At 32.5% G+C, this 13,281-nt stretch overlaps 1 long non-coding RNA gene across 4 annotated transcripts; it reads left to right on the top strand.

The window, feature by feature from the left end:
* The first annotated feature begins 5,526 nt into the window (after positions 1–5,526).
* On the top strand, positions 5,527–11,055 carry LOC145635953 (uncharacterized). 4 transcript variants are annotated; one of them, XR_014113970.1, is made up of 6 exons: positions 5,527–5,668; positions 5,831–5,873; positions 7,649–7,721; positions 7,823–7,951; positions 8,582–8,701; positions 10,269–11,055. It is a non-coding gene; the product is annotated as an uncharacterized LOC145635953 (long non-coding RNA). The 4 variants fall into 4 exon arrangements; XR_014113971.1 differs by having other exon boundaries at positions 7,637–7,721; XR_014113968.1 differs by having other exon boundaries at positions 5,831–5,896.
* Positions 11,056–13,281: the final 2,226 nt, after the last annotated feature.

Genomic DNA, 13,281 nt, shown 5'->3' with positions numbered 1-13,281 from the left:
TGATAACGGACATTAACTGGTTCGATATCAAGAATTTCAGTGCCTTCCGGAATACAAGGGTTAACAGGGCGAGTAGCCTTCTCACAGTAGGCTAGTAATTTGTGACGGTAAAAAGCTTTCTTTTGTTCTTCTGGGGATAACGGCTGAAACAGATCGTCAATATTGTTAGAAAGGGAAGAAGCAGTCCCTCTAGAACGGCCGAGGTCTTTCCCCAACGATTGTCTAATAAGACGACGCCTAACAGTGCTAAGGGAAGGAAGTTCTTCCTCAATACTACTATTAGATATCTAATATCTTAACTTGAAATTTTTTTAAAAAAAAATGTAAAAAAAATCGAATTACGAAGCATGCAAATCCTTTTTTAACAAAAAAAGGCTATGTATGTAATAATTAAATTATGTAAATACCTTAAAGCTATTCGCCAAAAGTGCAGAACTTCAATTGTGCTTCTAAGTAATGAACTGTCAAACAGGCAGTTGCTTGCTATGGCAGCGATGGAGGTGAAGATGAAAACCCTTTTCTTTGAAATCTCCGTTTTAAATCGACTTTTTGCTTTTTAAAAATGGGATATGAAAGTAAAAGAGAAAATTTATTCTTTTTTTTTAAAGAAAGGGGAAGAAACTGATGTGACGGTTGAGTCAGAAATCCAATGGCTAGGACAATTTGTAAAAATTTCAATACAAATCGATAGATTAATAACACGTGTCCTGCCTCAAAGCATATTTCCCGCTTAAAACCTAGCAAACGATTCATCTCCTAAACGACTGCGTTTTAGCATTTCTTTTATTGAGTAGACATTGTGTCCTATCGGAACACAAGGTCACTTGGGGGGAAAACGGAGTTTTTCTCTCCCAGTTCTTTTGTTAAGTAGACCTTGTGTCCTATCGGTACACAAGGTCACTTGGAGGGAAAACGGAGTTTTTCTCTCCCAGTTCTTTTGTTAAGTAGACCTTGTGTCCTATCGGTACACAAGGTCACTTGGGGGGAAAACAGAGTTTTTCTCTCCCAGTTCTTTTGTTAAGTAGACCTTGTGTCCTATCAGTACACAAGGTCACTTGGGGGGAAAATGGAGTTTTTCTCTCCTAGTTATTTTGTTAAGTAGACCTTGTATCCTATCGGTACACAAGATCACTTGGGGGGAAAACGGAGTTTTTCGCTCCCAGCTCTTTTGTTAGGTAGACCTTGTATCCTATCGGTACACAAGGTCACTTGGGGGGAAAACGGAGTTTTTCTCTCCTAGTTCTTTTGTTAAGTAAACCTTGTGTCCTATCGGTACACAAGGTCACTTGGGGGGAAAACGGAGTTTTTCTCTCCCAGTGCTTTTGTTAAGTAGACCTTGTGTCCTATCGGTACACAAGATCACTTGGGGGGAAAACGGAGTTTTTCGCTCCCAGCTCTTTTGTTAGGTAGACCTTGTATCCTATCGGTACACAAGGTCACTTAGGGAGAATGCGAAGTTTTTTCGCTCACTTGTAAAACACCCACGAACAATACAATAAATATTTTAACAAATATGCTTAACAGAGTGCAAGAAACATAGAAGTGAACCAAATAGATTTATAACACATTTTTTCTAATATAAAAAGAAAGCCTAAACATATCATAACATTAAAATTATTTATTATCCTAAAGTGAGAACGTCGATTAATAATCTAACGTCCTCACTTGGGGGGCTAGTTGTATGGGATGATATATGACGAGGGCTGATATGCTCTAAAAAGCAGAATGATATGTGATAAGGGCTGATATGCTCTAAAAAGCAGACATATCGGCCATGTGGGATCTTCAATACCTGGCACGTGGCAGTCTTATCATTGACACTTGGCTAGAAAAGCCATGCATGTCTTATAGCCACCTGTCATGAAATTTATTATAAATAGTAGATTAAGCTTCATTAAATGGTAAGCATTAATTACTCTTTCTCTCTCTCTCTCTCTCTCTACTTTCTCTCTCTTACTTACCTTCTCTTAAACAGATTCTAACTTTATCATCGGAGTGGTTATCCCCGAATCACCCCGGGGTTAGCTAACTTCTGCTCATTGTGTAGGTTCTCAGCTTGCCGATAGGAGTATCAGGATCTCGGGTTCGGGTTCTCAAGTTATCGGATCCAGACAGAAACAACTCTTTCTTTACTTTCGCTCACTTCTTTCCTTATTTTTTTAATCATGAATTTAAAGGTTGTTAAGCCAAGCCCGTATATATTGTATTTAGTTGGTTAACGGGCTATGTTAAAGCCCTTACTTTAGGTTGTAAGTACTAAGCATATTGAGGTTGATTGTCATTATGTTTGGGATGCAATTCAGGAAGGGATTATTCGACCATTATATGTGAAGACCACGGACCAACTAGCAGACATCTTTACTAAGGCGTTAAGCAAGCAACAATTTTTGTATTTACTTGGCAAGTTGGGCATTTGTGATTTGCATGCTCCAACATGAGGGGGGGTGTTAAGCCAAGCCCGTATATATTGTATTTAGTTGGTTAACGGGCTATGTTAAAGCCCTTACTTTAGGTTGTATAAATACCTTGTTTACATGGAATACAAACTAAGAATACACATTCTTGACAAAGGCGTAGAAAAATATGGATTATGTACATTGTAGACTTGTAGTCATAGGCGTTCATCATTTTTAGAAAGTGTTGTTTTTTTTGTTAATGATCGAGATAGTTATCTAAACAATGTGAATTATGTACAAATATTCTAATTATTAGCACTCGATCAGTAAACAAATTAGATTTCGAGCTCGAATATGAAAAAACAATAACGAAAATTGACAAAACAAACCTAATAAGAAGTTCTAGAGACATTTTCGTTATTGTTTAGTCAATTTTGAGCTTGCTTTAGATCCTTGTAAAAAATGACACAAAAACCTCGACCGAATACTTATTAGCACATAAAAAATTACAATACATAAATCGAGACATTTCTTGACATGCATAAGAGACTTTTTTTTTTGCTAATTTCAAGGTAAATTTGGACACTCTAGGGCTGAAATGACACCCAAAACCTTAAACGAATAATTTTTGACACGCATATCGATAGATTAGATGTACTAGTGGGAAGGCAAAAAAGTTACTCCCTCTGTAATTTATTACTTGCTCCACTTTCAATTACTTTTTAAGCCATATTTCATAACTTGCTCCATTTCCTTTTTTTTTTTTGAAAACATTACACAATATTTTACTAATTTTCTCTCTTATAGTGGACCCCCCAATATTATGATATTCTTTCTCCTCTAAACTATCATATTTTATTTTTCACCAACCCCACTTCCTTCATATTTTATTACTTTTACTATTTCTCCTAAAATTCCGTGCATGGAGAAATGAAGCAAGTAATAAAATACGAATGTTAATTTTACTATTTCACCAACCCCACACGTTCTACTCATTCTTTCTGTACGTAGAATTGAATTAGCAGTTTTTCTCTCTTTCTCTCTCTTCTTAAAGATTGACTTTCTCTCTCCTCTTGTTCACATGCAATTTTTTCAAATTTGAGTGTTCTAACTTTTTCCAAATTTTCGTATTGAATGTTAATTTTTTTAGTTAATGTCGATTTTCATAAATTTTTCGTATTGAATGTTCATATTTTTTAGTTTTTGTCAACAGTTTTGAACTTGATGTTTTAAATTTATTTTACTTTCCAAAATATGTTTTCAATTTTATTGTAAATTAATATATTTGGGTTAAATTTATTGAACTTGATTAGTTGGATTGAATTTGTGTATGTTATCATATTTCTTTCGAAATTCTTATTCTGATTTTTGTAAATTCATAATATTAGGTTGAAAATTACGGATCAACAAGCAAATACTGAAACATTGGATGATTTTATGTTCAATCTAAGTAATTATCTCTATGTTCATTCAAAACTTAATTGCATATGTTCGAACAATAATCTTGTACATTACGGAAAGGAATTGAGTAGAACATATTTTGAGTATGCGAAGGCAAATTTAGAACATGTATGTAAAAATTTAGAACATGGTAGGAAAGTATTAGTTGAAGATATAGTTGAAAATTTTACAATTTAGTACATATGAGAAATAATTTAGAACATATGAATTAAATTTTAGAACATGTTTTGATTTTTCTAAGGGGTGTCTAATTAACAGTTTATAACATATAAGTCGATCATAAATTAGAACATATGAGTAAGCATTTAGAGCAAACATCTAAATACAATTTAGTACACTTCAGTAATAAATTTATTCTCTAAATAATTAATCCCTTTGCTTGGAATTAGAATTGCATGTATACTATGTATTAATTATATTATTAATGATGTTCTTAACTAAAATTGTTGAATGATTTGTGGTCAAAGATACACAATTGTGTGAGTTTGGCATAGGGAAATGATGAAGATACCAAAAACCTTGTGATTAATCTTCAAGGATTGAGGTTGAATTTGGAAGCTAAGAGGAGTGCAAGAAATGATGTACCCCTTCCGTGTTTTTTTAAGTGTTACAGTTTGATCGGCACATAGTTTTAGGAAATTTAATTGACTTAACAAAATAAGAGGTAAGTGGGGTAGTTGGAGTATTAAAAAATTGTAAAAGAAAGATAGTGGAGTTAAGAATTTATTGAAAAGTAATGAATGTGAGAAGAGAGATATAATAAAAAAAAGTAGTAGTGGGTTTGGGCGAGGACCATGTGAGGAGAGAGATATAATAATTTAATATAGTTTTTTTGCCAAAAAAGGAAGTGTAACACTAAACACAACCGGATTTGATAAGTGTAACACTTATTAAAACACGGAGGGAGTATAAAAAAATCCTCCTAACAAAGAAAAAGACACATAACAATTGATTACAGCTAATGTTCTAGCTGAAATATTTGTCAAATCTCCATAATTTTCGAAGAATAATGGAATTGGAGTTCATGTGTCAACGTAGAGATTTCAAATGTTGAAACAAGATTTGAAAATGGGATAAGGCTAAAGGGGAATGTAGGCGTCATACGAAGTGCACATACGTGAATATGCTTGACAATCATAGGAAGTTGGATTTGACATATAGTAATGAAACAAAAAAGTACTGCCAACAAGTTTGTTAGGAACTTGTAAAACGTTCATGGATCATAGAAGGCAACCACAAAAAGGGACAATTCAAAGGTAACAACGATTTGATCCATGAATTGAAGGTTATACCCCATTCATAATCCAAGAAATTACTAACTCTATAGTGGTCAAGAACCATAACTGGATATTCAGGGATGATTTTATGGATTAATTCATGAACCCAAAGCCGCCCGTGTTGGCCTCTACTCGATCTTATTGTGACATGTATTAATTACAACCCAAAAGGCATACAAACAAGATTCAATTCCTACAATTCCCTTGCTTTTTCAACGCTTTTGGGTCGACGCTGTGCCAAAGGCGTCAATGAATAAATTTATATCCCGTGTCTTTTCGACGCTGTTTGGTGTCTTCAATTGAAAAGCGTCTAAAAAGTCATATGCCTTGCACGTGGCTTCAATTTGAAGCTACTTGGATGAAAACAATTCGCCCACTGTACATTACTCACTCAACGCTAGAACTTCCTCCATCAACCTAAACCTAATTACCGAATAGGCGAATACCTCTTCGTCAAATTCCATCAAAACTTCTTCAATTCAGTTTGATTTGCTTCCCAAAACTGCAAAAGTTCAGCGAATTGGGCTTGAAATGGTAGAAATTTCTTTCGTTGCCCGTCAATTTCTAGTAATCTTCTTAATATTTATAAATTTGTTCGTTATTTTGCTAATATATCATTCGAATTCCTCTATCAAATCATTTTTTTTTTTAAATCTCCTTGTTCTGATATGAATTTTCTTTGATTTTGACCTCTAGCTCCATCTCCCTTGCATCACTTCCAGATCTACTATAAATTGAGGTAACAAGTTTGACGAAATTAAGGTCATATTCTTCTCCTTCTGTAGAATGTAAAGTATCAATTTTTCGGGGTTTTTTTTTGCCCATTTATCATATGTTTTGATTGGTAATTAAGGGTTTCTATTTGTTTAATTTCGTTTTCAATTATGTAATTGCTGAAACATTTCGAACAATTAAATTTTTTTCACGGGTTTTGGGGATTATTATTTTTATTTTTATTTTTATTTGTTAAATTTTTTTTTTTTTTTTGAAATTAATCAAAATATTGGTTTTTCTTTTAATAGTTCTATGATTTTCGTTCTTATGAGTTTGATTCTATTCTTGAATGAGATTAATGGTTCTTTAGGATGAATTGAGCTAGCTAAGTTCAGAGCAACTAATATCTCTTATCAAATTATTGTGGGAATGTAGTTAACAGTAAGATTTGCATAGTATGTCTTAGCTAGTTTATTATATGTATCATCCTTTTGAATCTTATACTGAAAAATATGACCCACAAATTCTCTTTTAACATGATTGTCAGTGGTAAAAGATTAAACCTCTCCGTTAGGAATACTTGGTTGTAATTGAGCACATACTTTACAATAGTTTTAGGAATCTGGGCTATAATTGTGATATTGTTTGACATTTCCCTTGCATTGTATAATGCAACAGCTTGACACCCTTGTAATGTGATAAGTGATTAGTACAATGAGTGGATTTTTTTATAAGAAAATGAATCAGGTTCTTTGAAGAGCAATGTAATTTCCTGTTTTCATTTTCTTTTCTTTTATATTTCTTTGTTTTTTGAATCCAGGTTTCTTATTAGTTCTTAATATTTGTATTTCATTATAGGGTCTTTGTATCTTAGCTTGTGTTATAATTCAATATCCCCATCCTAATCACTAATCAGATAACTATTATTGAACCTTGTTAAAATTTTTGGAGCACACGAAGGGTTTATTTTTTAAAATTTGATATACTCGTTTCATCTTCGTGAATTTCTTTTTTTGTTTTTGGTATTTTGTTGTAAAACTTTTGTTAGAGAGAGTTAAATCATCACTTTAAAGACGCATCATTATATCCGTTTATACAAGGTTTTTTCCTCAAAATTTTTATTGTAAGACCAATTACAACAAGATAAATATCAATCTCTCTTTGGCCCTCTCTCTATTAAATTTGTCTTGCTTAATCTTATTTTAAAGTTCCTTTGGTGTGATTAGATATTAATTAAAATGCATGATACTATAGTTTTGTTTGTTTTCTCATGAATAATTTTTTAGGATGCACAACAAATATATATAATATATATAGAGTGTTCTTGTTGTTGTGTCAAACTTTGAGGCACGTCTATGTTTTAGGAGAGTTCTTGTAATCGAGAAAACCAACTAAGGATATAGACATGCATAGCTATATATATTCGAATTGATGAGCATTTGCGGTTTACTTTTGAATTTGGGTATATTTATGGTTATAAGAAATACCATAGCCAGATTTCATGTGTGAATTTACAAGAATTTTCGAGTCCATCAATTGAATTGGAAATTGAAAAGTAATTTATAAAGAGAAGTTGTGAAGCCAGTAAGAAATGAAGCAAAAAGAACCATTATTAGTTATTAAAACGACATCTTCCTTTTGAATGTATTTAATTGTTGGTTTGATTGATTTTTTGTTAATTTTTTAATTAGTTCTAATTGAATTTAATTCATCTTTGGTTTAGTCTTAATTATTCATAGGAAATTCATATGTGCTGACTTTTGATAACTTGGGCTGCTGATATGTAAGTTTCTTGTGCAGAATGAAAAGATTGAATTATGTTGCTTCTCAAAGGATGGAACTAAACCTTTTCTATTTTGCACTGTTCAAAGAGGTAAATAAGCTTCTAGGTGATGCAAAGTTATTTACGTTATTGGGAATTTTTTTTAAAATTATCTAGAGTTGTAAACTAAAATTATATTTGTCTAAATACAGCTAAGGCTAAGACTAAACCAATGACTGTTGTTTGGGACATGAGTACTTGGAATAGAATTGGTTATAAGAACTGCTTGTAAAGCCTGCTTCGGTTTTAACCACCAGCCAAGATGGAAAATATCTTGCCTTGTAAGGACCTAAACTCTAAAGAATTTTCTCACATGCATCTAAGCTCTAATCACATCAAATTGCTGTGCGCTTTCTGTTTTTTCATGTATTGGTTCAATTACCATGTGATGGATTTTACTCTTACTAGCTAATTCTAACTATTCTCAAAATTGATATTGTAGTGTTGTTGCTCTTACTGCCTTTGTTTGTTATAGCCTAGTTCCATCTAGCTTTCTGTGTTATGTATGTAACTATGTGCAAATACTTCTTTCAGTATGATACTATTTAGGAGGGAGAGATCATTCATGAATCTTTTAGATTTTGTTTACTTGTCTTAAAGGAACATGCTTCAAATCAGTTTCTTTCCTGGTAAATATTGATTAGAAAACTACAATATTTCAAAAGCTTATCCTTACAATTTAGAGGTTCTTTGCCTCATTTCAATACAAAAATAGTGTCGTGCACTGAACATTAATATAGCCCGTCCTCTCCGTCATTAAAATTTAGAGAGCTGAGTCAAATAAAATAATGCTGAGCAAAAGAGTAATTACCGTAGCAGTATAAAGTATTGTCTTCTATTGATTTGTTGACATGCTTATTGGGGGTTTAACTGATGAGTTTCCTTCAAACACTATTTTTCCTTTTTGACAGGTGAAGTAAAGATGGTGATGTGTGTGTAGTTGAAGTATAAACAAAGAGGGTCAGTCAATGGAGTAAGAGGTTGCACCGGAGTACATCCATTGCAGCACTGGAGTTTTGTCCTAGTGAAAGGTAACTTAAAGTTCAATGTGTATATATGACTCTGTTGTTGTAGTTGCTAATGCCTGATAGTATGATAATTTATGAACTTTTTGCAAATTATGATTTACTTTGTTCTCTTTTTTGTAAATCTTCAAGTGTATCATCTTAGTAGCTGCATTATAGCTCAGTACCCAGAAGAATAGAAAAGGTCATGTAGGCATCAAATAAAAGGAATTTGGTTTAGAGTGTATCTTGGTAAATATGTTGTAAATTGCTGTAGGTAGGTGCAGGGATTGATTCGAATAAAGCTAAAGAAATGTCACTTTGAATTTCAAACTTTTCCTTTTTTATTTTCCGCAGAAGTAGGCATTGTCAAGAATAAAGATGTTCGGAAGAGCGCGATAGCAAACCAGTAAAGCAAACCAAGCTAGCAATCAATCATGCCTTCCACTAATTTGATCCTCAAGCGTGACAAAGCTGAATTTCAGAACTGAATTCACGGCTGAATTTCAGAGCTAAAATCCAGAACTGAATTCAGAGCTTAATTTCAGAACTGAATTCAGAGCTGAATTTCACAACTGAATTCAGAGCTGAAGTTCAGAACTGAAAATCAGATTTGTTGTTTGATTGAGCGTGTTTCTTGAGAAACTGTATTTTTTTTTTTAATTTGATAGCTCTAGGTATTTTTTAAGGAAGAGGTAAATTTAATTAATTAACAGACAAACCAGTACAGCTTAGAGTCAGAGTTTAGCCTTCCATCTAAATAACCAAATCAAACTACTACTTCCTATAGATACTTAGACAGAGAGACTGGGGATTAATTCATACAAAATCAAAAACACAAGATCCACAGTTAACAAACTACTCAGAAGAACACCGTGAGCCAGGCTTAATAATCTGATCATTCAACACTTCGTAGCAGATCCCCTTCGTACACATCTCTAATGGTACAAGGAGGGTTGTCGAACAGCTTTCCCATGCCATTGATCGCTTCCTTATCCACTGCAGTGTTACATTATTATTGTCTTAATTGATTTTGTACTCCAATTATTTCAGAGTAATAATTGAGTAATAATTGCTGAATGTATATCTTTGCGATTTTTAGTTTATATAATTAATACGAATTTTTTATTTCTAATTTTTTTTTCTTTGACGTAATTTATTATTGGTGATCTATTTTTGCAACACCTGATTCTTGAGGTGGATTGTCTGAATTCTTTATCATAATCTCAAGTGGGCACTATTATCGTGATATTGATTTGCATTAATTTTGGTCAAATATTGCTTTTGTTTTAACTATATATGCTGCTTGTTTAATTTGGAGTACTTGCTTGGTCCATTGTTTCCACTCTCTATGTTCTTATTATTGTGAACTTTTGTTAATTTTGGGTTGTGTTTGCTTTTTTTGCGATAAAATTTGTATTTTTAGGTTTTAATGAATGGTGAGGATTTGAAAAACAGAGGTGGTTTTCTAGTTATTGCTTTAAAGTCTTAGGTGTGGTTTCTTTTTGAATCATTGTAATTGGCTGGTATTCATATATATTTCTAATTTTATTTGTGTCATTAGTTGAAATGACTGATGTTGTTCTTGTTGCAGGACGCTGATCACACTGTTGTCGACCTTGCTACTGTTGATGTGCAATGTTGTTGCTGTTGTTTTTTATTTTCGATGATGTTGTCAGTATTCTAATTTTGCTACTATCCCTATCTCTGCTGGGATTGCTGGTTCCTCTCAGTCTGCTGTCTCTGTCTTCCACCCTCCCTCTGGTGAGGATGGAGCTACTGCTAATGCCTGCATTCTGTCCCTGGGTTCAAAAGAATCCATACAGATGGCTCTTGGAGGAGGATTAATGTTACTGCTGGTGGTGGAGTGATTCGGAATGATGATGGGACTTGGTTTTTAGGTTTCTCCAGCAAATACAACACTGTCACGGCGCTAGCAGCTGAGCTTTATGCTGTTAGAGATGCTTTGGCTATGGCCGAGGCTTTTGATGTGAAGAAAGTGGGGCTTTTCACGGATGCAATTCTATATCCATTTTTTATTTTATAGTTGGTGAGCTGCTAGTACTGACCTTCATCCATTTTTGATTTTGGTGGGCTATTGGCTTGAGTTAGGATATTGCAATACTGAGAAACTGACAACTAATGCTGCAATATTTCAAGGATGAAATGAAGATATATTTAAGCTATTTAAAGATTTCAATTAGTGATTCCAAATTTGTTCCACTACAATTAGTCATGAATAAAGCATAAGTTGGAATTGTACTTCTTGTAATAGAAAACTCATTACTATGAGATATTGTACATATGCTATAATATATTTATATGTAATAAAAAAAATTTGGCATAAATTTATTATACATGTATTTTTATTTTTTTTTAATTAGTATATTAGAAATAATTATTAGTGAATGAAATATTTGGGTATTCTAGATATTTTTTTAAAAAAATTAGACAAGAAAAAGCGTCCCCAAATTAGAAAATATGGACTGGAAAAACGTTGCCAAAATGTTAACTAGCAAATGTATGAAAATTTAAACATAGAAAGGCGTCACCAATTTTGAGAGTCTTGACGTGAAAAAGCGTCGCCAAAGTTAAGGAAGTGCGCCAACTGTGGCAAATTGCGACGCTTCGTATAAAAATTTGGACATAATAAAGCGTCGAGATTCACGACGCTTTTTTGGTGTCTAAAAATTTTCGACTCACGTTTTTCGATGGTTTTTAGAAGCGTCAAGAAAGATTTTTGCGATGCTTTTATGTGTCGAAAAAAAGCTGAAAAGCGCTAAAAAGCACGCCTTTTGTAGTAGGATCACTCCAAACTAATTAATCTAAGTTGGTTGAATATGTAATGCACACATAAATCTAATTATTGTGATCACTTGAAATAAGCAACAAAATTAATAGGAACCTAAACAGGTTGTCCAAATTATCTTATTAGGCGTGATTTTCAATTACATAATCCCAATCAAACTGCAATATTGGTAATAAAAACAAATAGAACAAATAAGCAGGCATAAAGAATTAGAAGCAACTTGATAATAATTATTAGAGAAATGAATTAAAAGCATCCTAAACATGATACTCATAATTGTCAATAAAGTCTTAGACATGATACTAACAAGATTAATATAACGCCTAAACATGATACTTATAGTGAATAATAAAATCCTTAAACATGATGCTAGCAAAAATAAATAAATAACTTTCAAGTTTCTTAAAAGTCCTAGATAAAATTATACGCATTCTCTTATTAGAATTTAGAATAATCAGATAAACAACCATTTCTGATCAAATATCAAGAAGTCTAACTCAGTATTGTCTGGAAGCTGAAAAGCAGCAGCAACAACTATGAAAAAACAATTCACAACCTAATCCTGTTAAAGTAGTCCTAGATGGTACAATTTTACACTATGCACCAATTCACACATTCCAAAGTGCGGTTCTCAAAGTTAATACTGGTTTATCTCAACATGATAAATAAATTGATTATACTTTTTGAAGTTTTTAAAAATATAGGGAAACCAAGAAGGACGATTCTACATTTAAAAAATTTAAGAAAGTATCTTCCAACTTGCGTGTAGTCATCTTATACTTTAAAACAATCCATTAAACTTCTCTCTTTTTTCTTACTAGGGCTTTTAGTTTGTAAATCGTGTGTTTGTTTGTCGTGTTTAGAAATGGGGCAATGTTGGGGGTTTTACAAATTTTATATTTAAGTATGCTATGATTTTTAGATGAAATGGAAAGTGTGTAGTTGTGGATTGCAATGTAAGAAATAAATTATTGCTAGAAAAAAAAACTAATATAAGTATTTGTAATATTTTTATTTTGATTTCACGTGTTTATTTTTCGTATATCATAAATTAAGTGGATTATATACATCATACATCATATACGATGTGTTACAAAGCATTGATGTAGAAAGTGCACGTATATGTTATTCTAAAATCATAGCTAATCTATAGTATATTACGAATTCAATAAACTTATTAAAGATTATTCAATTTTGATGGTTAATTTTTAATTGAAGCAAGGTAAATTGCAATTTTTTTTAAAAAATAAATATAATTTTTTGTTACTTAAAAGGATTTCACATTTACGTTTTAAAATAACTTGATCACTTAAAAGTGTTGGGAAAAATTATAACACACTCTAGTATAAGTGTTTTTTTGTATGTGTGAAAAGAAATGCATCTTTTATGGGATTATTTATATGTAGGCCTAAAACCGAAGTGTTTGCTCGGACAGGTGCGTTGTATGAAACAGTGCAACTCTTCTTCTTCTTCTGCATGGTATGATAGACAAATGAAAAGACATGATTTTAATAAGTGACAGTTTGCTCTGTAATAAAAGGAAGAAATTGATCATCACACATTTCCCCAAATTTTCTCTGCTTTTCTTTGAAAGTTGAAAACCTCTTCCTTTCCCTTTCATCTTCTTCTTTCGTATTCTCAATTGAAAATCATACCATCACCATGGCTGGAAATGAGGATGATGATACTATCTTTAATGATTGGTACTGAAAATTTTTAGAGAAGCGCAAAGACAATTTGCGTGGCCAATTTGTTGCAATTGCGGAAGTTCGAACGGAAGCTACAAAGAAGTTGGATG

The sequence above is a fragment of the Chenopodium album genome, chromosome 6 (assembly GCF_948465745.1).
Source record: "Chenopodium album chromosome 6, dcCheAlbu1.1, whole genome shotgun sequence".
Lineage (NCBI taxonomy): Eukaryota > Viridiplantae > Streptophyta > Magnoliopsida > Caryophyllales > Amaranthaceae > Chenopodium > Chenopodium album.
This window is presented reverse-complemented; position numbering and strand designations above follow the sequence as displayed.